At 37.5% G+C, this 27295-nt stretch overlaps 1 long non-coding RNA gene across 2 annotated transcripts in view; it reads left to right on the forward strand.

Moving 5' to 3' along the window:
- The window catches only part of LOC122442596, a 455537-nt gene that overhangs the window by 203566 nt on the left and 224676 nt on the right, over positions 1 to 27295 (forward strand). The gene's annotated exons all lie outside the window — the stretch shown is intronic.

Raw genomic sequence — 27295 nt, forward strand, 5'->3', positions numbered from 1 at the left:
TTTAAATAAGGAAACCAAAGAGTGAAAATGATTGCTCAAGAGAACAAAGATCTTATTTATTAAAACTCATCTCCTGTGAGATGGACATATGAATTCTAGAAGAAACTCCCATACAAATAAATTGCACTAGTAGCAGAGTTTTTGTTGTTACTGTTTTTTAAATGCTTCTCAATGCACTGAAAAATACCATTCAAATTTAGTGAATATGGGGGAGGGGGGCTGTTAAATACACTACCACTATGGGGTTATTTTGCAGAAAAAAAAAGGGGGATTCTGAAGGTGAGCAAATATCAGACAAATTTTTTGGAGTCTTTTCCTATATATTTATAGGTGTTTCTGTGTATTTGTGATGTACCTGTTTACGAATGTGTGCATGTGTGCAACACGCATGTGTACATGTAAATTGTATATTGGCACACACACACGAAATTGATTAAAGTTAAAAATGTAGCTGTGTGCTTATATTTTTCACTTTAATGAACATTCAGATGTTAAGTGAAAAATTAAAAGGTGGTTATATTTAGCTGTAGCTGGATACTCCATGTATGTTGCACCCAGTAGGAAATGCACATAAAACCAGTGAAAGAGCCTCCACATTGCAGCTATATGCATTAATTAAAAGAAGTTTGTTAAACTAAATCTGAAAAAAAACTTCTTTAATTGTGTTTACCCAAAAGCCTTTTCTTCCTAATTTAAATAGCATAAACATCTGGACTAAAGCAATATTAGAATCATGGCAGTAGTCAAGCAAATCTTGTGGAAAATAATGAAATTAGATCCCTGGTGTTGTGACAGAGTAAGGGCAGGATACATCAGTTCGATGTTAATAAAATTTCCATGAATGACTGAATACAATTAAGAAATTGTCAGTTGCGGCAATGAACTTTTGTAGCTCATAGATGTTTGCATCATTTGATTATGCTGGCAATTTAAAATTGTTTGTTAGTGTCTGTGTTGGGATATTAATTATGACCTTTATTACAGCCCACAATTAAACTAGTCATATAGCAACAAGCACTCGGTGTTGCGATACTAAAGGGCCTGAACTATTTAGAAAGAGGTCTGCTGTGTTTGGGCCACCGATGCCCTTTCAAACTGGAAATGATTTTTAAAAGATGCAGTAGCTGAGAAACTGCAACAACTGGAATGAGTAAGCCCTTTAATACAAGAATTTCTTTTTAATAGTGTTTTAACAGTTTTAATTACTAACAACATCTGTAAAACTGGAAAAAAAAGGCATTTTTAACTGTGACTCCAAGATAAGCTTTCTCTGTTTCAGGAAGAGAAAACAATTATTCATTGGTTAATTAGCTGTAAACAACTTTTAAAAGACACATCCATTATATATGTAATTATTTGAAAAAAGGCTTTAATGTTATTTGTACTAATGCATAATTATTACTGCTTGCTAAAAGGATTAACAGCACTTAGATGACCACTATTATTGAGGAGAATCCAGGGAAGAAATGAGATTAACTTCAGGAAGGAATGTGTTATGATGAATCAGATAGGAATTTTTTTGTTTTGTTTCTTTTCTCTTTCTTCTACCCTTTTGTAGAGGTAATGTGGAGTCACGTTACATTTTCAGAAACAATGTATTTCTGACTCAAGGAACAGTAGTTTTTCATCTTTATTTTTATGACACATAAAGAAAATATCTCACCAGACAAGAATGTATTCCTAGGCTTCCACTGCTGCTATGACTTATTTATTTATTTTAACTCTGAGAGCTCTTTAAAAAAACAAAACAAAACAACGTAAATTATATTTTAAACCTGTGGTTATTAAAAACAAACTAGTTGCTGATAAAGCCTTGAGCTATTTAGAGGCACGGGGGCTCCTGGCAGCCTTTGTATTGTATTCATTAGAGCTTGTGTCTTGTTCCTCCTGGCGTGTTTGAAAATTCACAGTCATTGGTAGAAAGTAAGCACAACAGAAACAAAAGAGTCAAGTCTGATGTTTGAATTTCTGTTGATGAAGTTCATTGTCGACTTGCTTCTAGGGCTCAGTGATTTTGGCTGATACAGAAGAATTTGGATGTTCCAAAATCAGATTTGGGGTTTGGGCCCTTTTCCTCTCCTCTTTTTATTTAGCTTCCTTTTTTCATTACCTTTAATTGGTTACTTGATACCATTATTAAAAAGACTCAAAGTTGTGCGTTTCATTCTGCAGTGATGTTGATAAAGATATTCCATAGCTTGGGGGCAAACTCAGGCTTTTGTACTTGTTGCTACTGTATGTTGTAATTAACTCAGCTTAGGTGGTCCAAACACTTGGCATGGACTCCCTTACCACAGATGTCTGGATTTGATTCCATTCAAAAGCCCTCTCTTTTAGACAGAATTGAAGTTCTGGGACTCTGGTTTCAAGATTTGCAAGCCTAAATTTCCCAGAATGCCAGTTAAAATCTCAGTGATAGTGTCATCTTCTTTTTCTCCTTAAGACAAGGAAGCTAAATATTTCCTGGGGGAAGCCACTGTGAAATGAGACCTTGCCTGGAGCCCTGTGTAGACAGGAAAACTCTTGCATATTACTGAATAATACAGTTTTCGCCTCAAAGTTCCTGACCAAGTTTTCTACTCAGAACTGAGACTATGAGTTAGGGTCCTTGGGAGTCTCTTCAGCATCTATTGGAGAGCAATAGTATTTTGAATTTGAAATTTTTGTAGCATTTGGCATAAATGCCCTATCTATAAGCAATGGAGTGTTTTTCTTGGGTGATGGGGAGCAGATTTATTTGGGCTGTCATATTGGCCAAAGGATCTAAGCTGGCTCTCCTGGTTTGAGAGGACATACATGTGACATTCTTTCAGTGGCCATTTCAATATGATTATACCTGGCTACTAGCTAATCTGCTGGGGTTATCAGATCCCTCCTCTTAGTTTCTCCCTTGTCTTCATCATGTGTCCTAAATATTTGAAAGAGGGAAGGATATCAGGAAAATTCACCTATACAACCTATTCATTTCTTATGTATTTTTAAAATTCCAAATCAAAACACAGCCCAGGACTTTCGACATAGAGGGGGTTCTAAATGGATGCCGTAGCACTGCTATTTTTGTTAGTTAACAGGGAAATTATTACATTTTTAGGGATTTGTGAATTTAAGCATAGATGATTACTTCGAACGTTGGAGTTTTGCAAATGGAAGCCGTGTTGCTCAATTTACTAATTTATTTTGTGATCTGTGACTAAAATGAGTAAAAATGCAAATAGTACAATAGGCCCTTTCCATTTTATCACCAGATCAGTTTACTGATGGGAGGATCAGAGTCACTAAACACTCCAACACTCTTGTGATTCCTAAGTAGTTGGGCATTAAAAGCAGCGAAAGTGAAGACGATGGAAAGATTGCAGCGTTTCACACAGGGAGGTTTAAATGAAATCTAGTTATTTATTTTAGGTTTAAAATGAAGAGTCTCCAACTCAGTTTTATTGGCCATTGTGACAGCACAAACAGGTCTGTTCCCCATCACATGCGACAATAAACCGCATTGCTGGGAGGTGGCAAACTCACGCAAAAAGGAAAGCATTTGGCAAAGGCTGAGTGAATAATGCTGCTAGCTTAAAGAGACCCTCTTAAATGCCTTTGTATGTTATCTGTGTACAACTTTTAGTGCTTAAAAACTGAAAATCACGTTTTTGTTTCTTCTTTCACATTTTGTAGGGCTCAAGTAAATTTCTGTTAATATTTATGACATTAAAATGATGGATGAAAGCACATTCTTTGATATGTACATAGTAGCATTTTCAACAAAGCTAGGTCATCAAGGGAACAGTAAACAAAGGAAACCTAACGCAAACCAGTGCATTGTTATACGTTTAGAAATACAGTGGGTCAAATGAAATCTTAATATGATATAATCAGCCTTTAACATGGGATTTATTCTGAAAATCTGGTAGAGGGAGTGTGAAATTCCCAGTGGCTGTACATAGATTGAAGATGCCTTTAAGCAGAAATGATGGGAGATGAATTCCCAATGTAAAGAGATCAACAGCCCAGATTCATCATTTCCCAACACTTCATAATATGAAAAGGCCTGATATGGCATGAAAGTCGATTTGTTTAGCATTGTCTCTTCCAAATGTCTCTTCCTTAAAAATTATTTAATTAGACTAAGTGATGTAGCTCATCTGTGAAATAGGTCAGGGATTGAGTTGCAGGAAGTCCTCACTTGCAGGTCTGCAGTGCCTTACCCAAAGCCCCAGAGGGCAGATGTATTTCTACATTCAGAAATGTTGTTTTAGAAAGGTAATATGGTGCCTATACTGCAGATTCTGCAATACCTCTAGCTGGGTCTGGGGCAGCACCCTGTAATCGAACAGTTCATATTTCTGCATTGAAGTGTATGAATATTCACACTGAGTGGAATAAATAAAGACTGGAAATAATCTCCTTGAAATTAGTTCAGGTCTAGTTTTGCTACCATGTGAGTTATGAAAAACCTTTCACAGTTGCAAATGGGAGATTGTGGGTCAGTATTTCTATAACTCACTTGAGCATACCAGTTATTTTTGCATGTCAGAGTTTTAATTTTCATTTCACTTGGGTCATAACATATTTGCTATAATGAAACAAGCAAATAGGGACAAATAAGGTGAGAACCCTACTAGTAGATCAAATGTTTTGTTTGTAATAAAAATTCAACAAATATATATTGATTAATAAATATGAATTAATAAATATGTTAAATATGAATAATAAATATGTGCTGGGTGCTCAGGTTTATGCTAGAGCTAGGTTTATGCATAAACCTAGGTTTAGATTTATGCTAGAAGCTTGGTCTTTGCCCTCAAAGAATTTGTAATGAATTTAGTCACCTGTGACATTTTCTGTCTCCCTTACACACACACACACACACACACACACACACGGTCACACACACACACAGTCACACACACACACACAAACTCACACATAGAATAATATCAGGAGGTATATTGTTATTGTTTAGTTACTAAATCGTGTCCTACTCTTTTGTGACCCCAAGGACTAGGGCCTACCAGGCTCCTCTGTCCATGGGATTTCCCAGGCAAGAATATGAGTGAGTTTTATTTTCTTCTCCAGGGGATCTTCCCAACCCAATAATTGAATTTGCATCTCCTGCATTTCCAGGTAGATGCTTTACCACTTTTTTTTTTTTTAACCATTCTTTAGATTTAGAGCCACCAGGAAAGACCCTCAAGAGGTATATAAACAAGGACTGTACTGAATGTTCCAGAGAATGCATGCTTTAAATCTGCAATGGCAAATAGATTTCAAATCACCTGCCAGATCTGATTGATTGGCAGTGGCTGTGTCCTGTGGAATATGGAGACTTCCCAGATGAGTCTGGGATTAGCTGCAGAGTCTCCTTATTGATTATTGATATGTGCCATAGTGGTAGGAGAGTGGCACAATAACAGACATACCATGTATTTTCCGTCTCTCCACATCCAGGTCATCAAAACCAGGAAGGATTTTTATAACTGGGATGTTTTGTTACTGTTATTGTTGTACAGATATAATAATAATAGTAATTATTATTATTTAATCATTTCATGAAAAATTTTAAAAGTGCCATGATAATTATTTTCAAAAATTGAAGAGCATGTTCATGGAGACATGTGGTTGTAATCTGAAAACTCTTTAAATAATATCTTTACTTTTTTGTGCAGAGTTCTGATGTGGTAATTTTCTGTGAGTATGGAACAATAAAATTTGATGTAACAAATTAGATTATAGTCATATTGATTATTAATTGAGAATCTCTTCAGCTTAACTTTTTCAAAAATTTTGTTTTGTTCTAATATAATTAATAAAAATGTAGTCATGCTGATTAAATGTAAACTTCTCTTCCAAGAAACAATCCATTTGCAGTTGTTAATCTTTTTTATTTCTTTTTCTCTTCCCTTCGTTTTTTTCAAGAGCCTTATTTGCACTTGCTGTATTGGGATAGGAAGACTTTAAAATCTTATTGCTAAGATGTTTGGCTCCTTAGTTCACTTTCTGAAATGTTTAATTATGACAAGAGTAGAATATTGGAAAAGACCTCATTCCAATGTGATTATTATGAAATATACATATATGCATTTGTGTATATATGATGTATGTTGTGTATGTATAAGTGTGTGTGTATAAAAATGTTAAACATTAATTAAAAGCAAGGGTGTAACCTTCCATGGAACTTTCCTCTGCTTCTCTTACCCCAAGCAATCTCATATGACCTAATCATAGAAAAACGTGTCAGATTTCTCCTAGCTCTGGTGTTTGACCTCTTCCCTTAAGAACTGGGTTTTGACATAAGCTTTCTCCAGTTCTGACTGTAATATCTTGAGATCTACTTGAGAGATTTTTTTTTCTCTCTTGAAATTGTATTCTCAGGTTGAGAAGGGAAGGGATTCTTTTAGTCTTGTAAATTATTTCATTTTTCACAGAACCCTGGTAAATTCTGTGGTGATATAATTTTATATCATTAACAAATAGTGAACTGAATATTTTTAAATGAATTCTGAGAAGTTCAAAGTTCCCTGCTGCTTGTGTGAAAGGTTAGGCCATCACATTTAAAACAAGACAAAATGGAATAATAGAGGAGCCACAGGCATCTTTTATTTCTATATCTTTGGGAAACAGCAGCAGGGATCAAACAGTTTAGCTATGACAGTGCCCTCCTAACCTGCCATGTTCCTCCTTGGGGATGAGAATGGACAATCCAAGGGACCGAAAATGTGCTCATCCGGTGTCTTTTGAACATCAAACTGGGCAATCTTATCTATACACTAGGGAAGCCGATTCATGGCTGGCCAGAGAATGGCAATGCAGGCAACCGAATGAAATGGATTATAAAATTTGATTGTTATAACAAATTGAACTTAAATTTTCCCCTAGTGCATTTAATACTGAACTGGGAAATAGTGATCAGATAGTGTGGAATTGTGTATTATTTTTGCCAAAAAAGTAGAATATTGACTCATGTACAAAAGACTTTTGAAAGAAATAGAAAAATAAAACTACCAATTTTTTCCAGATATCAACTAACAAATAGATTTTATAATCAGTGTAATGCATTGATTTTATTTTAAAGGTATGAAGTAGATACTATTCTCAAATTCACCCTGACTCAATGGTTGACTGTGGTAGATATGTATATAGAAAATAATAAACAACTATGTTTCTTATTTTTAAAATAGTGAGTAAAGTGATACTCATCTTAAATTCTTTCAGTTTTGAGTCTATTTGAGATTCATAAAAATTATATTGGACAATTTAAAGCATATGTAAATGTAAGTAAAATAACACCTCTATAAGATAAACACAAGGAGTATAATTGACCTTATAGTTTAAATAATAAATCAGGTAAAACAAAGATTTGGAGTTAAGTAGTTAACTTGATTTAAGGGGTGTGTGTGTGTGTTTGTGGCTTCCCTGGTGGCTTAGACGGTAAAGAATCTGCCTGCCATGGATGAGACTCAGGTTCGATGCCTGGGTCGAGGATATCCCCTTGAAAGGGGAATGGCTACCCACTCCAGTATTCTTGCCTGGAGAATTCCAAGGACAGAGGAGCCTGGCAGGCTACGGTGTGTTTCATTTTGCTAGATGCCTATAGTACCTAAAAACAGGATCCTGTCTAAAATAGGCTTATCTAGAAACAGTATCATGAATTTCAAATAATATAATTTGACTGAACAGAGGGATCTATTAACATATAGCATATGAATGTTAATTATTCCCCTTACATTGAGGTACATGTGATTTTATTGAATATATTTACTATTCCAGGCATGTTTCATGATCTGATGACCGTATTCTCACTATGTTATGTGTGAGTGTCAAATTAGAACATTCTTTATATTTACTCATATGGTGTTCCTGGGGCACTTGGACCTCCTCTGACATTCAGTTTTGGCACTAGGGCTCCCCTACAGCTTGCTAAGCCTTCACAGAAGGATGTTCTAGGAAGCTTCTACCTACATAGAAGCTGTCCATTTTCCCTCATGTTCAGAGTGCATGCTGGTCTAACGGCTCTCCCAGCCTCTCCTATCATCCTGTCTCAGCATCTGTTTCTCAGAGAACCCAGACTAACACAGTCCTTTTAGTTTATCCTGTTATTTTTGAATTTTAATTATGTGTCAGCCTTATTTCTATCAACTTCAACAGACAGTAAGCAATGAGGTGCTCAGTAAATATTTAATGAATTCATGAATGAATGGACGACTTATAAAGCAGGATTCATAGATCATGAAATTCAAATATGATGTGGTTTTTGTCAACTATGTGCTGCCTGTTTTACATAGCTTCTGTTCTTAAAATGTTTTGACATCTAAAGGTTTTAATGATTTTCAAACCTGAATACTCTTTGGGAGTCACCAGGGCTAGGACCATATCCTTGCATTTTAGTTGTTGACTATTCATTTACAACCAACTCATATTTCTGAAACACTTGTAACTACTACTGGCTGGGAGATGTAGAGACTAACAAAAATGGATAAAAATAGTGCTTGCTTTCAAGATGCTTACTGTCTGAATTGACCAGAGACAAAATTTGCAAACAGCTAAAACCTATTAGCAATTTGGCAGACTAAATATGTATGAGATTTGAAACTCAGAACCTTTAAACATATAGCCAGAAGCATACACAGGTAATTGGTCCACCAGCATGCAGAGACAATATGGCTAGGTTCCACAGTTTTCCCAATGAAATGAAATTCTGCAAGCTGCCCACTTGGTTTCCCAAGCTTGTGGATTTCCAGTTAGTAATATAGAATACTTGTGTCTGGAATAGAGAGTGCAGACTCGGTCATTACTATCCATTCTTGCTATTCAGAGTTTTGTCGACAGTCTAGTAGCATTAGCATCATCTCAGACCTAACTTCAGAATCCTTGTTTTTAACAAGGGATGCACATGTGTGTTAAAGTTTGAAAAGCAATGTCTTGGAGTCTAATCCTTAGACTATTATATCTCTAGGGTGAACTTAGATCATGGTGGTTCACAAATTAACAGGAATCCCAGAAGGGATGTACTGGATTCCAAACCTTATGATCAATCCTTCTTCATTAAAGGCTATTTATTTACTTTCTATACTCTGCATTGTTACCAAAAAGATTAAGGCAGACTACAAAATATATGTAATATAGTACTTTAAAGAGAATAATAATAGTAACAACAAAAATAATGGTATTATTGGAAATAAAGATAAAGGGAAAATATGATAAGAGAAAGAAGTCACGGGAGAAGGAGGTACACAGACTCCATGCACAGAAATCCAGTGTCCATGTCTTCTTTCACAATAAAAAAAAGATAATTGAATGAGGTGGGAATTATGCTAGTCAATACCACCTGTATAGTATTCCCATGAGATAGTCTTCCAAAATTTAGTGCCAGGGAAATCTTCATCTAATTTGAAGAACTGCTGTGTTCCTGTCTTTATGATGATAAAACTTATATAAATTATCATGTTTCTTTCTTTCCTTAACTGCCAGGGAGCACAGGGCCAAATTTTATGACAATCATGGAAACTATTTTAAACTTTACAACTGGAATATTTCACTTTTCTTTCTTATAATACTTAAGACCATTTAAATCTTATTGTATATATAGAAAATATATATAATATTTTAACTCAGTTCACATCACTTTTGGATAGGATTTTTGGTAATGAATAATGACTGTTGTTCAAAAAAGCAGAGACTTTTTTTTGCCAACAAAGGTCCATCTAATCAAGGCCATGGTTTTTCTAGTAGTCACGTATGGATGTGAGAGTTGGACTATAAAGAAAGCTGAGCGCCAAAGAATTGATACTTTTGAACTGTGGTGTTGGAGAAGACTCTTGAGAGTCTCTTGGACTGCAAGGAGATCCAACCAGTCCATCCTAAAGGAGATCAGTCCCGAGTATTCATTGGAAGGACAGATGTTGAAGCTGAGACTCCAATACTTTGGCCACCTGATGCAAAGAGCTGACTCATTTGAAAAGACCCTGATGTTGGGAAAGATTGAAGGCGGGAGGAGAAAGGGACGACAGAAGATGAGATGGTTGGATGGCATCGCTGATTCAATGGACATGAGTTTGGGTGGACTCTGGGAGTTGGTGATGGACAGGGAGTCCTGGCATGCTTCAGTCCATGGGGTCGCAAAGAGTCGGACACAACTGAGTGACTGAACTGAACTGAAGAACTATTGTATCAACATCTAATCAGTCAGCATATTTTGTTTATATTCTGTGTGATGTAAGAAATGATGAATGATGACTTTTCTGTACCACTAAGCCAAGTGTGTTGCTCACATCCTGTTAACCAAACCCTAATTCAGTTGGTTTGAGCACTGAGGCATGAGCCTTGAAAGGTGAGTTCTAAGAGAGAGGATATGATCAAGGAATGAAAATGTTGCCAGCTATACATAAAGAAATGAATGAATACAAAGTTGAACAAATTGAGACATACAGTTGTGTACAATACCCACTAATTAATCTTTATGGATCAACTCCCATGGTGTGCTTATGTCCAACCCACAGAGGTTGGATGGCACCAGCTGAGTCTGCCATTTTCAGTGTAAAAAAGGGGGTACATCCACCAACCAGATTAGAGTCCTACAAGTGGTTATCTCTCCTGCATAAAGATGTGTTCTTATGGGTGGCTGTGGCCATGGCCATGGGCAGCGGGAGTTAGACTACCAAGTACTGTGCCCAGTTGCAATCCCATCCATCTTAATACTTGAACATTGCCATTAAACTTCCATTCATTTAAGCATTTGGGTCTAAATTAAATATAGATTGAGCAACGTCATTATTTTCACTATTTTTCTGCGTTCACTCTTTGGATCAATGAGATGTTTGTGACAGATTTTGTGGTATAGAGAGGGGATTCAGGTTGAAAAAGCTTGAGGGCTTTGGAGAAAAAAGGAAAGTGGTGAAGGAGGTGGTGTTGAGAGATAGGAGGAGGAGAAATGAGAATTTTCTTATTAAGTACTTTCTGACCTTCCAGATCAGACAGTGTTAGTAGGTTTCTCTTATTTACCTATTTCTTATTTATTTATTTGTTTGTTTTTTTTTTGTTTGCAAGGCGGTTGTTTGTCAGATGGACAGAGGATTTTTCAGAAAGAATCTCAACAACCTCAATACAGATCTACTTTCCTTATATCCATATATTTCCGACTCAGTTCTGTAAGTTAAGTTCTGGGAATCAGTCTTCATTTTAGATTTCTTTTTTTTTTTGCTTGTAGCCAATTGTGTTAAACAATCATGTAATTGAAACTATGTTTTTTAAAACCTGTAAATAATTCTATTTTGTTTTCCCTAGTATTGACCCTTAAAGAATACTAATTTCAAAATATTAATAATACAATACACAAAATAATAATAATGCAACACACATCAAAACCATGAGTTTAAGATCACATTCGTGATCTGTGAAAAGGATATACAGTGTTTTCCTGTATACCTTTTATGTGAATAATTACTAGTGTGTTCCCGTGGACAGAGGAGCCTGGTGAGCTATTGTCCATGGGGTTGCAAGAGTCAGACATGACTTGGTGACTAAATCACCACCATCACATAATGAATACTGAGTAATTTGGCTTTATTTTTATTCTACTACATTGTAATGATCTTTTATTTTCAATGTAGAATTTTCATTAAATGTCAGTATGTTACTAAAGTCCCAGTATTTACATCGTTAATGCATGTTTCGTGATGTTCAGGTTTCTTGAAAGTTGTGAATACAACTGTAAGCCAAATCTATACAGAAATCTTACAACTATTGTTATTTCCACTGTTGAATAATATTTATTTTATAATTGATGGTTGTCAACCTGTCATGTTTTGCCTTGTTATACCTTGAATGTTTTTCGGTTTTCATTAATTTTTGTAGTATTGACACCCTACTCTCTCATTTTGTTAATGATGAAATGAAATAAGATAATCTTTATTTAATTATGTCTTATTGGACAATCTGGGCTGCACAGTGGAAACACCTGGGGGAGCTTTTAAAAATCCAATAGTCCATGGCACACCCCAGATTAAGTTAGAATCTCTGGGGTTTGGACCCAGGTATCAGAATTTTTTAAACTTCCCCAGCTGGTTTGGGGAACCAGTAGATGGGACAGAAAAGCTCATTTGCTCTGAACCACTTCTGATGGCCCCTAGTAGATTCTGCAAAAGATTCCGTGCCTCAGGCTTCATGCCCATTTGGTGTGTTTCTGTCCTGCCTCCTAAATCAATTTCAAGCCAATAATAGTTTGAAACAGTGTAGAAGACAGAGGATGTATTTTAGAACAAGTTTTACCTAACAGAGTCATTGAGTTCTTACAGTACATGGAATTCCAAGCTTCGGGTCTGTTTGCAGGCATAATTGATTGCATCTGAAGTTCATTATCAGTGCTCTGTTTATGAAATACCCAAATAAGCATTCCACTGAATTAACATTCAGCACTCAAATTGAGTCTGCTATTCAGAGATCATGTTTGTGAACCCACAGGGCAGGCATATATATAGGAAAGAAAATAGAAGCAGATACATAGATTTATATATAGCACTTTTCCTGGAAGCCCAGAAGAATTGGTTAGTCTAGGTTGGTGCTAAGAGCCCTCAGATTGGGGGCGGAAGCCTGAACTTTCCCTCTACCTCTGTGTCTGCTTCTGCCTGAAGATTTTGTCATCTTTATTGTGCAGACAGTTAAAAATGTAAAATCAGGTGAGATTGATTTCTCCTCTCTTCACCGCCCACATTTTTTTTTTTTTAAGTGCAGAATCTCTGGATAAATATCCTTAAGTAAGAAAGTTTAAGTGCCTCCCCTGACAGTTACAAATAATTTTATACAATAGGCAGACAGACAAATTGTGCTGATCGTCTGTGTTTCTTTAAAAAAAAAAAAAAGAGGAGAGAGGGAGAGAAAGTCTGGCCTGGAGACTAGAGTAAATCACAAAAGTGATCTCAAGTGAACAGAGATAGATTTCTGGAATACGGTGTGCAATGAAACCACTGACCTCTTATACACGGGTTCATGTCTTTTTCTACAGAAACAGATGGGTAATAGCATAATGCCGAAATCATGCTCTACATAATATGGACCTAGTGATTGCAGACCTGATTGCTTGCCATATGGTTGCTGAAGGGTTGAAGAGAAAATGGGATGATATGCAAACCCTTAAAAGCAACATTTTTATTGAATGGCCATTACATTAAAACCCAAACTCTGCAAATGAAGGCAAGAACTGTGGTGAATAATGATGAAATAACGAAGTGATAAAAGTAGCAGCCGCGTCGCATGTATTTGGTTTTTGATATGCAAACTCAGGGCAGACATATTTTTGTCCCTTTGCCTAGTGTTATTATGAGCATTAGGAGGTGAGGTGGTGGGACATAAATGCCTTTAGGGCAGAAATACTGTATCTGTGGAGCATTGCCACATTCACTAGGTCAGAGAAAGAAGAAAATAATCACTTGTCCCAGAGGAACTGAATTTGACTCAAAAGCTACCTGCAGTACGTGCCTAACCTCTGTGAGGTTCAGTCTATCAGCAAGAAGCTCGTAGTAAAAGCCTGGTTGAGAGTCCAGTGTGATAATGCAAAATGAAGATGCTTGTTTACTTTTTGCCTTTGAATTTCCTCCTGCAGATTTTGCTGCTGCCTCACTGTTGGCAAGCAGGTGGATGAGGAAAGGTGGATGCGGTTTCCCAGAGTGTATTAGAGTCAGCTAGGCAGCTGTGATCTGTTTTGCTCTGAGTTTTGTTTTTATTGGGTTATCAAGAACAGATAGGATTTTTTTTTCTTCTTTAAAGAAATGTATTTTATTAGTTGGCTTCACATTTGCATACACTTCATTTCCTGTCTCCTTAATGAATGTTTTTCAATCATGTAAAAATCATAAGAATTTGCGTTCTTAGAAATGGAACTCAAATCCATTAAACTAAACCCACTAAGAGCGTGTGGAGGGTAATGAGGTGAGAGGTAAAAATTCAGTCCTTCAGTGAGAAATCCGAAGCATCTAATTTTATTTTAGCATGTCAGAGCTACTGATCAGGATCAAACCACCAAACTTAGTATATATTATTTTGTTCATAAATGTATGGGGATTTGGAGAATTATATTTCCCAGTGCTTACCTACGAAGGGTTAGTCTTCAAGAAATATGTTTTTTTTTTTAGGCCCACAAATAGCAACTTGCTGTGAATTAACTTCTTATTAAACTCAATTTTTTCAGTTCCTAAGTGGTAAACTGTAGAGTAAGCAGTCAGAGTAGTTGTTTTTGCTTTCCTTACATCTCATTTCTTCTGAACAAGTCTTCTGCTTTAATTCATATTTTCAGAAGCAGAAAAGTCCCATGAGAGTTTTCAAGTTCAAATTGGAAAGGGTTTGAGGCCTGTTGTATAAACATTGTACTTACCCATTGTTTATAAAAAGTTTATTAGAGGAAGAGGTTGATGGCTAATGTGAGGTTTGAGGCTGTTCTTTGGTTTATCTTGATTCTTGTCCTTTTGTAAGTATTATTAACAGTTGATTTGTCACGTTGGAACTGTTAGATCCACTCTCAAGCGTAGTGATAGCTTAGTTCAGGGTTTCTCAAACTGGAGGGCCAGTTAAAGCACAAAGCCCTGCACCCCTCCCCTAGAATTTCTGATTCAGTGGATCTCTACAGGGTGGATTGTAATTGGCATTTCTAACAATTTCCCAGTTGCTATTTTATGCTACTGATCCCTGAGATGATGCCTTGAGAACAACTGGTTATGTTTTTAGCATCTAGGGTTCATGCAGAAAGCTTAGCACCATAAAAATTACTGATTTGAGCATGGAAAGAGTATCGTGTTGTTGTTTAGTTGCTAAGTCATGTCCGACTCTTTTGCTCCAACTCTTGTGATCCCATGGACCATAGCCCATCGGGCTTCTCTGTCCATGGGATTTTCCAGGCAAGATACTGGAGTGGGTTACCATGTCCCTTTCCAGGGGATCTTCCTGATCCAAGGATTGAACCTGGGTCTTCTGCATTGCAGGCAGATTCTTTACCACTGAGCCACCAGGGAAGCCCAGAAAGAGTTTTGCAAAACTTCAATTTATTTGATGTTTTAAACCTAACAGCCTGCACACCTAAGGCAACTAATGAAGCCACACTGAGCAGGAACAAGATGACTTTGTCCCAAGTAGGAGTGGAGGTAGAGGTAGAGTCACGTTAGCCCCCATGAGCTGGGACCACGTTTCCTCACTGCTGAAAGCAATCAGCCAGGTCTGCATCCTGTTATCACTTAGGTTTGGTAGCTGAGACCTGTGCACCTTTGAAATCTCATTTGCTTTTGCAGGAAGAGTAAGAATTTCTATAGCAGTGCTCAAGGGATTCCATCCACTTAAATGAATCCTGGCATTTCATCAGCCTCATTGTTTTTATTACTTTCTTTGTCCTAAAGACATATGACAAGCATAGTATAGTATTTAAGACATTTTATGTATCGCAAAAGAGTCTTCCTCCACCCAGTGATGAGAAGCATTTTCTTCCTGCCTCACCTCAAAAGCTGATTTTTATACAGCTTGACTAGTGTCATATCTCCCATGTGGCAGAAATAAGTTTTGCATAACTTTTAAGAGCCCAGGCTGACCTATTTAACAGATACCCGGTGCTACATAATGTATTTAGGTCAAGTATTGTGTTTGAGCTCGTCATCACTCTTGTACCAGGCTTGCTCTCTGTGAAAACCTCAGGTATATCACAGATACAGATGTAGGCCAAGAGATGTTGCCTGATATCAAAATGTAATAAATCTCTATATAACGTAATTATCATGTCACCCAATCCTACCACCAGAGTTAAAAAGGAATCTAAGATTTTAATGAAATATCTGCCCTACTGGTTTTACTTGAAGGCATTCACGATGCTGCTATTAACACGGTGCTGTGACTGGGAACCTGGAAAGCTTCAGTGCAGTTAAAATGCTTTTGAATGTCATTTCTATTTGGAATGCTTTTCTTTAAAAATTAAAAGAAAATGGTGGTCTGCTATCATTTGGAGGTAACTTCTTACTGAAGTGGAATGATTAAGTTTTGACACATGTCTCTCAGGGTTGGGTTTTTTCCCTAGCAGAGATTTCTCAGGTAAAGGTTGAAGCCTGAATATGGGCAGTGTCATTATCCTAATATGTTGGAAGATGAATCCATCCATCTTATAACAATACCTCATTGCCTCCGAGGATCTTAAATTGTATAAAAGTACATGGAAATTTGAAATGAGATGTTGAGAAAATGCAATTCAAAATTTTTTCAAAGCTAGCTTTTAACATGCATTTATCTGATACATTCCCTCTGTATAAATGGAGAGTGTTGATGATTTTTTTTTTTTTTAAAGAATTGGTGCAAATAATTTTTTTTTTTTTTTTGGTTTTCATGCTGCTCTTCCTATCCTCTGAGATACTTAAACACATGCTTTAGGCTTCAGGTCAACCACATCTGGAGAGGATAAGAAGAAAAGCTTCTAATTTAATTCTTTAGCTTTGGTATGGAAGACACTATTATTCCCATTTTCTTGCTCACAAACTAAGATCCACTTGCCTCTGAGTGTAAGTCCATTATCTACCATAGGTTGGAAATCAGCTCTCCTGCCTCATCCTGTAGTTATACCTTGGCTGTAGTACCAAGGCTGTAAAATCAGTGGGTCTCAACCCTGGCTGCACCTTAGAGTCATCTGGGGAGTTTTTGGAAAAAAACAAAACAAAACAAAACCAGTGCCTGCGCCCCACCCTACCCCATTAACTCAGCATCCCTGGGGACAAGGCCTGGGCAAGGATTTTTTTTAAAGCTCCCAAGGTGATTCCAATTGTACAGCCAGGGTTGAGAACCACAGTTTAAAATTAAACAACATATAAGATCGCATATGTTGTTTAAACAATGCATATGTTGTTTAAAATTAAACAACATATACATTATTAGCGACTGAACAACAACAGCAACACAAGATCACCCTCGTCTATATAGGAATCCCCCATCAGCATCCACAACTCTAGTCATAAATGGCTATTCTTAAACAAGTGAAAATTCGTTATATACATGGAAGGAAAGAGCATCCGTGGTGTGAAATTCCTTTCTGTAACCTGCTTACACAGAGAAGAAGGTGCTTGGCTAAGGCTTGAGAGCAGTAGCTGTGACCAAGAGTGATGAACATGAAGACCATGACTGCACTGGGTGGCTTTCCCTTGCCTTTGATTTAGAACGAGAACCAGTGAGACAGGACACGAACGCACAAAGCCAGACAAGGGCCTCAGCCACTCTCTGCCCTCATCATCACCTATAAAATGGTGATAGGAATAGGGTGGCTCTGAGACTTAAATTAAAAATATTGACATACCGAAGGCATGAAAAAAGTGTTTTAAGATAAACAGTGAAGGGTCAGACTTTCTGCTTTTAGGCCAAATGATGAAACTGTAAATTTGTCTCTCATTACTTTTGTTTCTGTCTACCAACGGGATAGATTAAAATGGATTTCAATAGGTATTTTATGCATCTTAAAACTAGATGTAAGTGACCTTTAAATGAGCTGTTCCTGGGTTTATTTGGGTGTCTCAATTATCACAGCTACTTGAGAAATGAATTCCTCCTCATTTTTCACTTTCTAGTACTATTTTTCCTGGGTGAGTATGATGTTATTGCAGCTTAATATTGTATTGCAGTAATTGTGGGAGAAGACCTTTTTGGGAATAGGGCACATGTTCAAGAACTTTCCCCTGGAGAAGGGCATGGCAACCCACTCCAGTATTCTTGCTGGAGAATCCAATGGACAGAGGAGTCTGGCGGGCTACAATCCATAGGGTAGCAAAGAGTCAGACATGACTGAGCAACTGAGCACACCTGTCAAGAGTTTTACTTTGTGACTAGTGGTCTTGGTCTAGCGAACGGGGGATTCTTTGTGAGAGAGACTCTTCCCAATCCCATCCACTGCTCTTGATCATCTTACTTTGGTTTTAGAAACCTGTACATTTTTGTATGTAGGAAGTAAATACGTATTTATTCTGTGTATCTTTTCTTTACTGTGCTTTTTTGTTATTGAGATTTGAGCACATTACTTATTAAATGTTATTAATTACGTCATTACTTACCCATCATTTATCAACCCTTGGTGGTGGGGTTGCTCAGTTGCTAAGTTGTGTCTGACTCTTTGTGGACTCCATGGATTGCTGCACACCAGTCTTCTCTGTCCTTCACTTCTCCTGGGGTTTGCTCAAATTCATGTCCATTGAGTCAGTGACTCTATCTCACCATTTCATCCTTGCCACCCCCTTCTTTTGCCTTCAAGCTTTCCAGAAACAGGGTCTTTTCCAATGAGTTGACCTGAATCATTAATAATTTATCACCTGCATATTTTACTTTACTGGTAATTTATCATCTTTTCTTTTGAAAGTATTAGTAAATTTACTGGCACTTTCAAAATAAAAGAAATCTAGCAAATTTTATTGACCTTATTACATTATTAGTTTTGTGTATGTGTGCATGTGTAAAATGCAGCTTTTACATGGCTTATTTCTAATGTTCTGGTCTATAGTCTGATAAATTGGTAGATTTATTATTTTTAAAAGTGCAGTTAAATGGCGTGTGCAATTTTTTTTCTTTAAAGAATGAGGTTTAATTTTCTTTTATGATCGTGACAAGATTTTTACAAATACAGATGCTTTTACCTCATTTCATTTAGATAATTTATAGTAATATGCTCCTTTACTCTATAATCTCTTAATTTGGAAGAAAAAGCTACATCTAAGTGAAATGGGTACTTTGAGACTTAGACATTCAAAAGCATTTCCTAAATATCAAACTTGTTTTTATGTAACTGTACTAACGACCCCAGTCTGAGAATCCATATATTAATTTATGGGATGCTATTGCATTAAACCTTTCAGGCTTAGAGTAGGAAAAAACTCTACCATTACAGGAGAAGAGTCATTCCATGTGGTACTCCTTCCTACTCTTCTCTTTGTCCCATTCCCAAGGCTGCATCTAGGAGTCTTCATTTTGATTAACAGCCTTTCTTAGGAAGTGGGAGGCAGAGACTAAGATGCTAAACTCTCTCTGAAGTGTGTGCTAAATGATTCACAACAGTGTGAATGAATCAATTTCTGCAAGCATTCATAACCTTTTAAATATGTAGTCTGCCAAATCTTTGTTGGGTTACATTCAATAAAAAAAAAAAAAAGCACCTTTCTCCCTAGCCCCTCTTTCTACATAACCCCCCAGCATGCAAAGTATTCCTTTGTGTATTGGCTTCATTTTACTTGCCCCGGAGATAAACAATGTTTTGGAGAATGATCTAACATTAATATGTCTTTATATTTAAATGTCTTGAGGTCTGCCTCTTTTATTTTTATCATCACTATTACTATTGGGGTTCATTTTAGTGGCCCCAAATATTTATTTTAAGAAAGTGCCAGAAATTAGAGAAATTGAGTTTGGGCTCATCTCTGTTGGTGCACAAATACATGTGATTCTAAGAGGGATTACCTTGTCCCAAATGAAAGTGAATTATCTTTTTCTGAGGAAAAATAAGTCAACAACAAATTTATAGTTTACACTTAGCTAATCGTGTATTTAGGGCTTCCCTGGTGGCTTAGCAGTAAAGAATCCTCCTGCCAATGCAGGAGACAGGGGTTCAGTCCCTGGGTTGAGAAGATCCTCTGGAGAAGAGAATGGCAACCCATTCCATTATTCTTGCCTGGGAAGAGCCATGGACAGAGGAGCCTGGCAGGCTACAGTCCACAGGGTTGCAAAAGAGTTGGACATGACTTAGCTACTAAACAACAAAACCATGCCTTTAGGCAAAGGTTACTCCATTTTTAAATGAGCAAAGAATAAGAGTCCGTTCTCAAAACTTATCTGAGACCCAAGTCTCCTCTCCAGATGGTATAATTTAATGGACATGTTAATTGCTCAGTCATATTTGACTGTGACCCCATGCACTGTAACCTGCCTGTCTCCTCTGTCTGTGGGATTTTCCAGGCAAGAATACTGGAGTGGGTTGCCATTTCCTTCTCCAGGGGATCTTCCCAACCCAGCGATTGAGCCCACAGCTCCTGTGTCTCTTGCACTGCAGGCGGAGTCTTTACCGTCTGAGCCTTGAGGGAATGCCCAGAGGGTCCCTGTCTATGTCAAGGCAGTTAGTGGCTGTATTTCAAGGACAGCGACATCAACGCTGAGGAGCTGTCTTTTATTCTGACTGGTGATGTTTTCCCCTCATATGGGAGTACCTTTCATGGTAGGCATTATGGTTTTAAATCAAGGAATTGGGTGATAACTTATGTATAAGTTAGGAACAGTCAAGCCTACCATAATCCAGTTGTCTAGGCTCGAAAAGAGGTTTAGTAGAAGGGAGATTATAAACAACATACAAAAATGGTTCAAAGACTAGTGTTCACCAGAACTGATGGTTTCAAGGTCTGGTCTTCAGACACCTGCATCAGAATTACCTAGAGTACTTCCTAAACAGAGATTCCTGGCCTGTCCTCAGATCTGCTGAATCCAAGATTCCTGGGGTGAGGGCCAGAAACTAATTTCACCAGGCTCCCTGGGTTAAACTATTTTCAAAGTTGAAAACACTGTTGTTGCATTTGCCCATTCTCTTTGCTGTCTCTATTAATTTTTGCAAATAATCTTTCAATCCCACTGCACAAAAAGGATATTTGTTCTGAGGAAGGGAAGATGAGCTATTAGGTAGTTATCTTTATAGGGAAAGAGCAAGAAAGATTGAATATTAAATGCAAATTATTTTTTAAAAATTACTCATGAAAATGAAAGGATGTTCATTAAGAAAAAAAAAAATTAAAGCCATATTAACTCATGAAAGTTTGTGGTTTGAGCCTGATATCTTCATATTCTCCCCAAGGTCATCCCACTCTCTCTTTCCTCCCCCTTCTTCTGTATCAAACTCTCATGAAGTGTCTTAGAATTTGTGATCTGAAAGTTACTGAAGAAAACTTTTCTTTTTGTGGCAAGTAGTCATCATATTAAGTAGCACCAGGGGGTTTTAGAGAGAAGACTCAGGGAATCTCACCTAGACATAAACAATGGAGACTATCAATGCATTGTATAAGAATACAAGATACCATGTATTTATGTTGGAGTGCAAGAGGACTCTGATTATATTTTGAAAAGAAACCTGAAAGTTTGTTGGTTTCTCAATAATATACAGTTTTCTTTTTTCTTTTTCATTTCACAACTTACACAGATGTGAATTAGAGTTGGTTTCTTGCAGTCAGCAGGGCTGTTTCCTATTGGATGAGAAATGGAAGTTAGTGATTGGCTAAGCTGTGACACTCTGATGGGGTTTGGAAGGGAACGTCTGAATTGCTGGTAGGTTACTATTCATGTAATAAGGGAGTATTCTGTTTCCCCCCACACACACACATCCACGCCAGGTGAGGGCTTCTTTGTATCTCCCATGCATACTACTGTGGTCAAATTATAAACTACCCCCATCAATGCCATATGGATTTTATTCTTTGAACAATCAAGGCCAAGAAGCCCAGAAATCACATCTAGTGGCCTCCGTGTGTGTCCTGGTTATTTTCGTGTGCACTGATCATTTTATGGGTGAGACTGGGTGAAGTTGCTGTCACTTACCTGTTAGCAGCATGAGTCATCCTTCCATTAAGGTAGAGGAAGACAGTGGCAGCTTGAAATCTTGGGTCAGATCTCCTAGCAGCAGAGCCCAAGGTAAGTATGCACTCAAGAGGAGAGAGGAGTGAGGAAGCGTCACAGGGCATGTGGCTTCAGCTAGAGGATAACTTCAACTTACCCCACAAAGTTGATGTCCCTCACTTCAAAGGAGCTGGCTTTACCCCATGTCAGGCAGTCCTTGTATGCGTTGGAAGGGAGGAGGTTCGAACCTCTCTGGTAAAGTGGATCCTGAAGGCTGAGGACAGTTCTGCAGTAAAGAGGGCAGCTGAGGATCTTGAGCAGCTAATACTCCCAGCAGTTGGGTTAGGGCTGCCCCCGGGGGACAGGGGTCTGGGTGGAGTAACAACAGCATCCATCTTTTGCTTTTTGTCTCTTACCTTTCCAATTCCTGCTTTACTCTGCATTCACCATGCTAGCATTCTCTTCAGAAACCATCTAAGACTCCTCTCTGCCCAGAGAGTGAGTGAAGTGAAGTCGCTCAGTCATGTCCGACTCTTTGCGACCCCATGGACACCAGGCTCCTCCGTCCATGGGATTTTCTAGGCAAGAGTACTGGAGTGGGTTGCCATTTCCTTCTCCAGGGAATCTTCCCGACCCAGAGATCGAACCTAGGTCTCCTGCCCAGGAGCATCGTAGACAGATGCTTTACCGTCTGAGCCACCGGAGAACACACTCCCAACTTTCTATTGTTCCCATCTTTTTTATATCCAGTCTTTGTCTCATGGCTCTTGCTACTCTCCCTGGAAAAACAATCCACCTTGTCCTGCACATGTTTCATGAATCCTTCCTTTCCTCTCTACCTGAATACCTCCTTGCTCATCTCATCTCCAATGCTTTCTTACTTATACCTAGAATTTAGAGTCAACAGAACTGTAGAGTCCCCATTCGAATCCATTTTCCTTTGGGTGAGTTATTTCACATCTTTGACTCTTCGCCTCTACATGGGGCCTTTTGGTTCATAAATTGAAGTGTGATTTTGCATTTTACAGCTTTTCAGTGCATTCATGCTCAGCTGTTCAGTTGTGCCCAACTCTTTGCAATGCTGTGGTCTGTAACCCGCCAGGCTCCTCTGTCCATTTTCCAGGCAAGAATACTGGAGTAGGTTGCCATTTCCTTTTCTAGGGAGTGTGAGAGGAATCCTTTCCTTTTCCATTTTCAACCCAGGATCAAAGCCACTTCTCCTGAATTGGTGGGCAGATTTTTACCACTGTGCCACCTGGGAAGCCCCTCTTGGCCCACTTGCCCATAGGACCCACTTAATAAAGGAATCTACCCATAAAGACTACGGTGCTGCCCCTGTCTCATCAACTTTCTTGCATTTATTGTGTTAACTGTTTGGTATTTATCATAACTACACTTGAATTATGAAAGTGAAAGAGGAGAGTGAAAAAGCTATCTTAAAGCTCAACATTCAGAAAACTAAGATCATGACATCCAGTCCCATCACTTCATGGCAGATAGATGGGGAAACAGTGGAAACAGTGGCTGACTTTATTTTTCTGGGCTCCAAAATCACTGCAGATGGTGATTGCATCCATGAAATTAAAAGACACTTACTCCTTGGAAGGAAAGTTATGACCAACCTAGATAGCATATTAAAAAGCAGAGACATTACTTTGCCAACAAAGGTCCATCTAGTAAAGGCTATGGTTTTTCCAGTAGTCATGTATAGATGTGAGAGTTGGACTATAAAGAAAGCTGAGCGCTGAAGAATTGATACTTTTGAACTGTGGTGTTGGAGAAGACTCTTGAGAGTCCCTTCGACTGCAAGGAGATCCAACCAATCCATCCTAAAGGAAATCAGTCCTGAATGTTCATTGGAAGGACTGATGCTGAAGCTGAAACTTCAATACCTTGGCCACCTGATGTGAAGAAGTGACTCACTAGAAAAACCCTGATGCTGGGAGAAATTGGGGGCAGGAGGAGAAGGGGACGACAGAGGATGAGATGGCAGGATGGCATCACTGACTTGATGAACATGGGTTTGGGTAGACTCCGGGAGTTGGTGATGGACAGGGAGGCCTGGTGTGCTGCAGTTCATGGGGTCACAAAGAATCAGACACGACTGAGCGACTGAACTGAACTGAGCACTTGGATTCTGATGCAGTGTTCCCTTTGACACACCATCTTCTTTACTAGCCTGTAAGCTTTCCAAAGGCAGGTACCGTTGCTTGACCAACCTCTACAATGGCTGACACAGGGCGTTCCCTGGAGGTTTGTAAATTAACATGCTTGATACTGGCAACTTGTATCTGGACCACAAAAGTGTAGAAAGCAAGAGAGTTTTAAGCCTGTATGATTACCGTTGAAAAATCCAAGTAAGTTTAGGTCTGCAGTTCAAACAGAAGCTTAGAAGCTGATTGTGATATATAATGAATAGTGATGAAAAGCTCACCAGAAAATGGAACGTTTTATGGATGCAAGGGACCTCTAATCCAACTATGTGTAAGAAATGAATGGTTCTAGTAACTGATATATTAGGCAAGAAGTCCCAAAAAAGTAATCTCCCAAATACTTGCTCTGTTCACATTTATCAAATTACAGCCAAATACAATATGCTTTTAAAAACATTTTCAATTTCCTTAGAATCTTTCTTTGAGTTAGTATTGTATACCCTTCTTTCAAAACTGGAATATTTAGTTAAGATATCTGATTGAAACTATGTGCCAAAATGATTAGAATCAGTAGGCTAATTATAAAAGGCAGTGGTATTAGGAATTATTATTTATTCTGTTCCTGGTGGCTAGAGTTTATTGTTTTTTAAGTGTATTCCATCATGCCGTAAGGATTTTCATAGACAACACTTCTTAGCAAGTCTGACTTTCATGACCTCACTCCATGCACTGGGCGTGTACAAGTGGCTATTGAATACCAGCCAAAATGATCCACTTTTTACCACAAGATGGAAAACTTCAATCAATATGGTTCTATCTTGAAATATCTGTTTTCTGCTACTGATAAAATACCAATGACATATAAGGTAGTAAGCATTCATTGAACACTTTAAGATAAGTAGTTCAGACTTTAAAAATCTGAAACTTGGGATGGTGCTGAGAAAAATACAAGTGGGCCATATCACAGTAAACTAAACTTACTCATTTTTCTCCTTTACCTCACACCATAACTCTAAATACAGAGATGGGGAGAAAAAGAAATTGTGAGTCCTAGAGGAATGTCTAATTAGCCGGACTATTCCTACTGTAGTTGACAATTTATCTCCTTTTAAAACAATCCATGGTTTATGTGTGTTTCTCAGCTGAAACTTGGAGATGAGAAAAGATAGAATATTTGGAATGTCATACACAAGAAAGCATTTCTGTCAAACACATTATTGAAGCTGGAAAAAAAAATGAAATTGAAACAAAGAACACCTGCTACTTTAACTCATTTTAAAAAAGCATAATGCTCTTTACTTGCTGACTGGAAATATTGTATTTTCAGAGAAGAGAAAGTGCTAATCTAAATGGGAAAAAAACATAATGATTCACTATGCAATGAAATGAAATAAAAAATATTTTATATTGAGTATTTCAGTTTGTGGAAGGTTAGGTAGTTTGTATAAAAATGTTTTACTCATCAGGTGGTGAATATTTCTCACAAATTGCAGTAAAGAGAATAAAATCGGCTTGTCACTAAAGATTTCTTTTTATTGACATCTTTAGCTTGTCTTCATGCCAGTAATTAAATTGCTAATTATGTGTTTCTGTTACTGTGGTCATGCTTTTATTGCATAATTGCTTCAAGTTTTGCTCAAATCACTAACAATATTTATTTAACCTTTTTGTGCGTTAGATAAATTTTAATATATAAAAGCTTTGGAACGAGTTCATTGACTCTGTTTTGATTAGCAAAATCAAAGGAATTCTAACCTTTCTTATAGTTACATGGGTTGGGTCACATTTTCAATGAGTTGCTGATAATTATTAATTCAAGCAGTAGCAATCACTGAAAGACCAACTGAAATAGAAGAGAAAAAAATACAAAGAAAACTTTTCAAAAACCCAGTGTCCATTCCAGGGAAATAAAATGATCTTTCTTACAGTAATCAGAAATATAAAATTAATAATTTGATCCTTCATATGTGCCTGGAGTTTTACAACAAATATTTGATTAAATTGTGGCTAATTCAGTTACTGAACTTCCCCTCTCCTTTTGAATGTAGGCATCATTTTTGTCAGTGTTTCAATGTATTCATAATTTTTCCCATTTGTTTATTTTATGCAAACCATAAGAGACATTTTTCTCAGTGAAGATTGCCTCTTTATTTTATTTTGAAATATTTGTATATTTATTTCATTAAATGAGATAATGCTTTTTCTTATTAACATAATTTCCAGTACATTAAACATATTTCTCCACAGACAGAAGAGAGGAATCAAATTAAATGACAGCTAAATCACTTGCAGCAATTTCAACTGTTAAAAGAAATAAGTGTTTCTGTTTTCTTTGTGATCACAAGATGTTCTGTAAAGGGAAATGAAATACTAAAGAAAGAAAGGAAAACATAAAGAAATAATGACTGACTTATTGCAGTAATACCACTGAGAGAAGAAAAATTCACTACAAATAAAAGGAAAAATAATATAGTGGATTTGAAAGTTACCAAAATTCATTTCTTATTGATGAGTTCAGTGGAAGCCTAATACTAAGTAAACTGATGAAAAAAAAATCAATGCAATAAACTATGAATGATGAAAGTTGAAATAAATACTTTGCGTATAGAGGACCATTATTCTAAATGTCTTTAATTTTTTAATAATTCATATCCTTATGTTTATAAAAAAGGAGGAGTTATTGCTTGGTGGACTCAAAAGCCATGTAAAAAGCATCTACCAGAATCTCATATTTAGTAATAAGTCCAAATGATATTGGTGACCTTATGGTTTTTAGTCTCATGGCCTGACTTTGACAAAAGTGCATTAGGAGTGGTGAACCTGACTTTTAAAAAATGGTGCTGATAAATGATGCTGGTGCATTTATGCAGCATACTTTCTCCATCAGGGATAAACTGCTTTCCAAAAAGACAATTTTTGAGATACTTAGTTCACAAACATACTGTACAGTATGCTTGTGAATATGTTGGGAAACAGCGATGACACTTTGAAAAAATTCCTTCTTGCCCCTCACTTAACCATATGCTTGCATATGTTTGTCTTGTCTTTATGTATGTGACTTTATACTGGCCAATTTGTTAATGTGTTCAAACCAGAACATACAGGTTACCTGGATCTGTGTATTTGCAAGTTAGATTATCCATTTGTTTTCTCACATTTCATACATCATTAAAAAAAAAAGAACTAGTTAATTTGATGAATTCAATCAGAAAGCAGTCAATTCAGTGTGGGGGAGAAAAATCACTGGAGCCACTTCTCCTGAACTGATTTTGACTGAATTCACCTTCTCACACAGTTGATCCTAAAGCCTTCTCAGACTCCTCTCTCTCCTCCTTGTCGTGTCCCCCAGTGAGTTTGCACCCTGATCCCTCCCTCTCTCTCTTCCCTTTTGGGCCTCCCCTCTGTCTTCCTTCTGCCTTTCCCTGTTCTTCCCTCAGACGTGCTGAGAAAAGCTTCTCCACCTGCCCCCTGCCCTCTGTCCGCTCCCACCACACACAAAGCTTCCCCTGTCCCACTGGTGGGGGTGGGGGGGAGGATGGAGATAAAGATTCTAAGGATAGTTTTTCTGTTTTTGA

Source organism: Cervus canadensis, chromosome 5 (assembly GCF_019320065.1).
Source record: "Cervus canadensis isolate Bull #8, Minnesota chromosome 5, ASM1932006v1, whole genome shotgun sequence".
Lineage (NCBI taxonomy): Eukaryota > Metazoa > Chordata > Mammalia > Artiodactyla > Cervidae > Cervus > Cervus canadensis.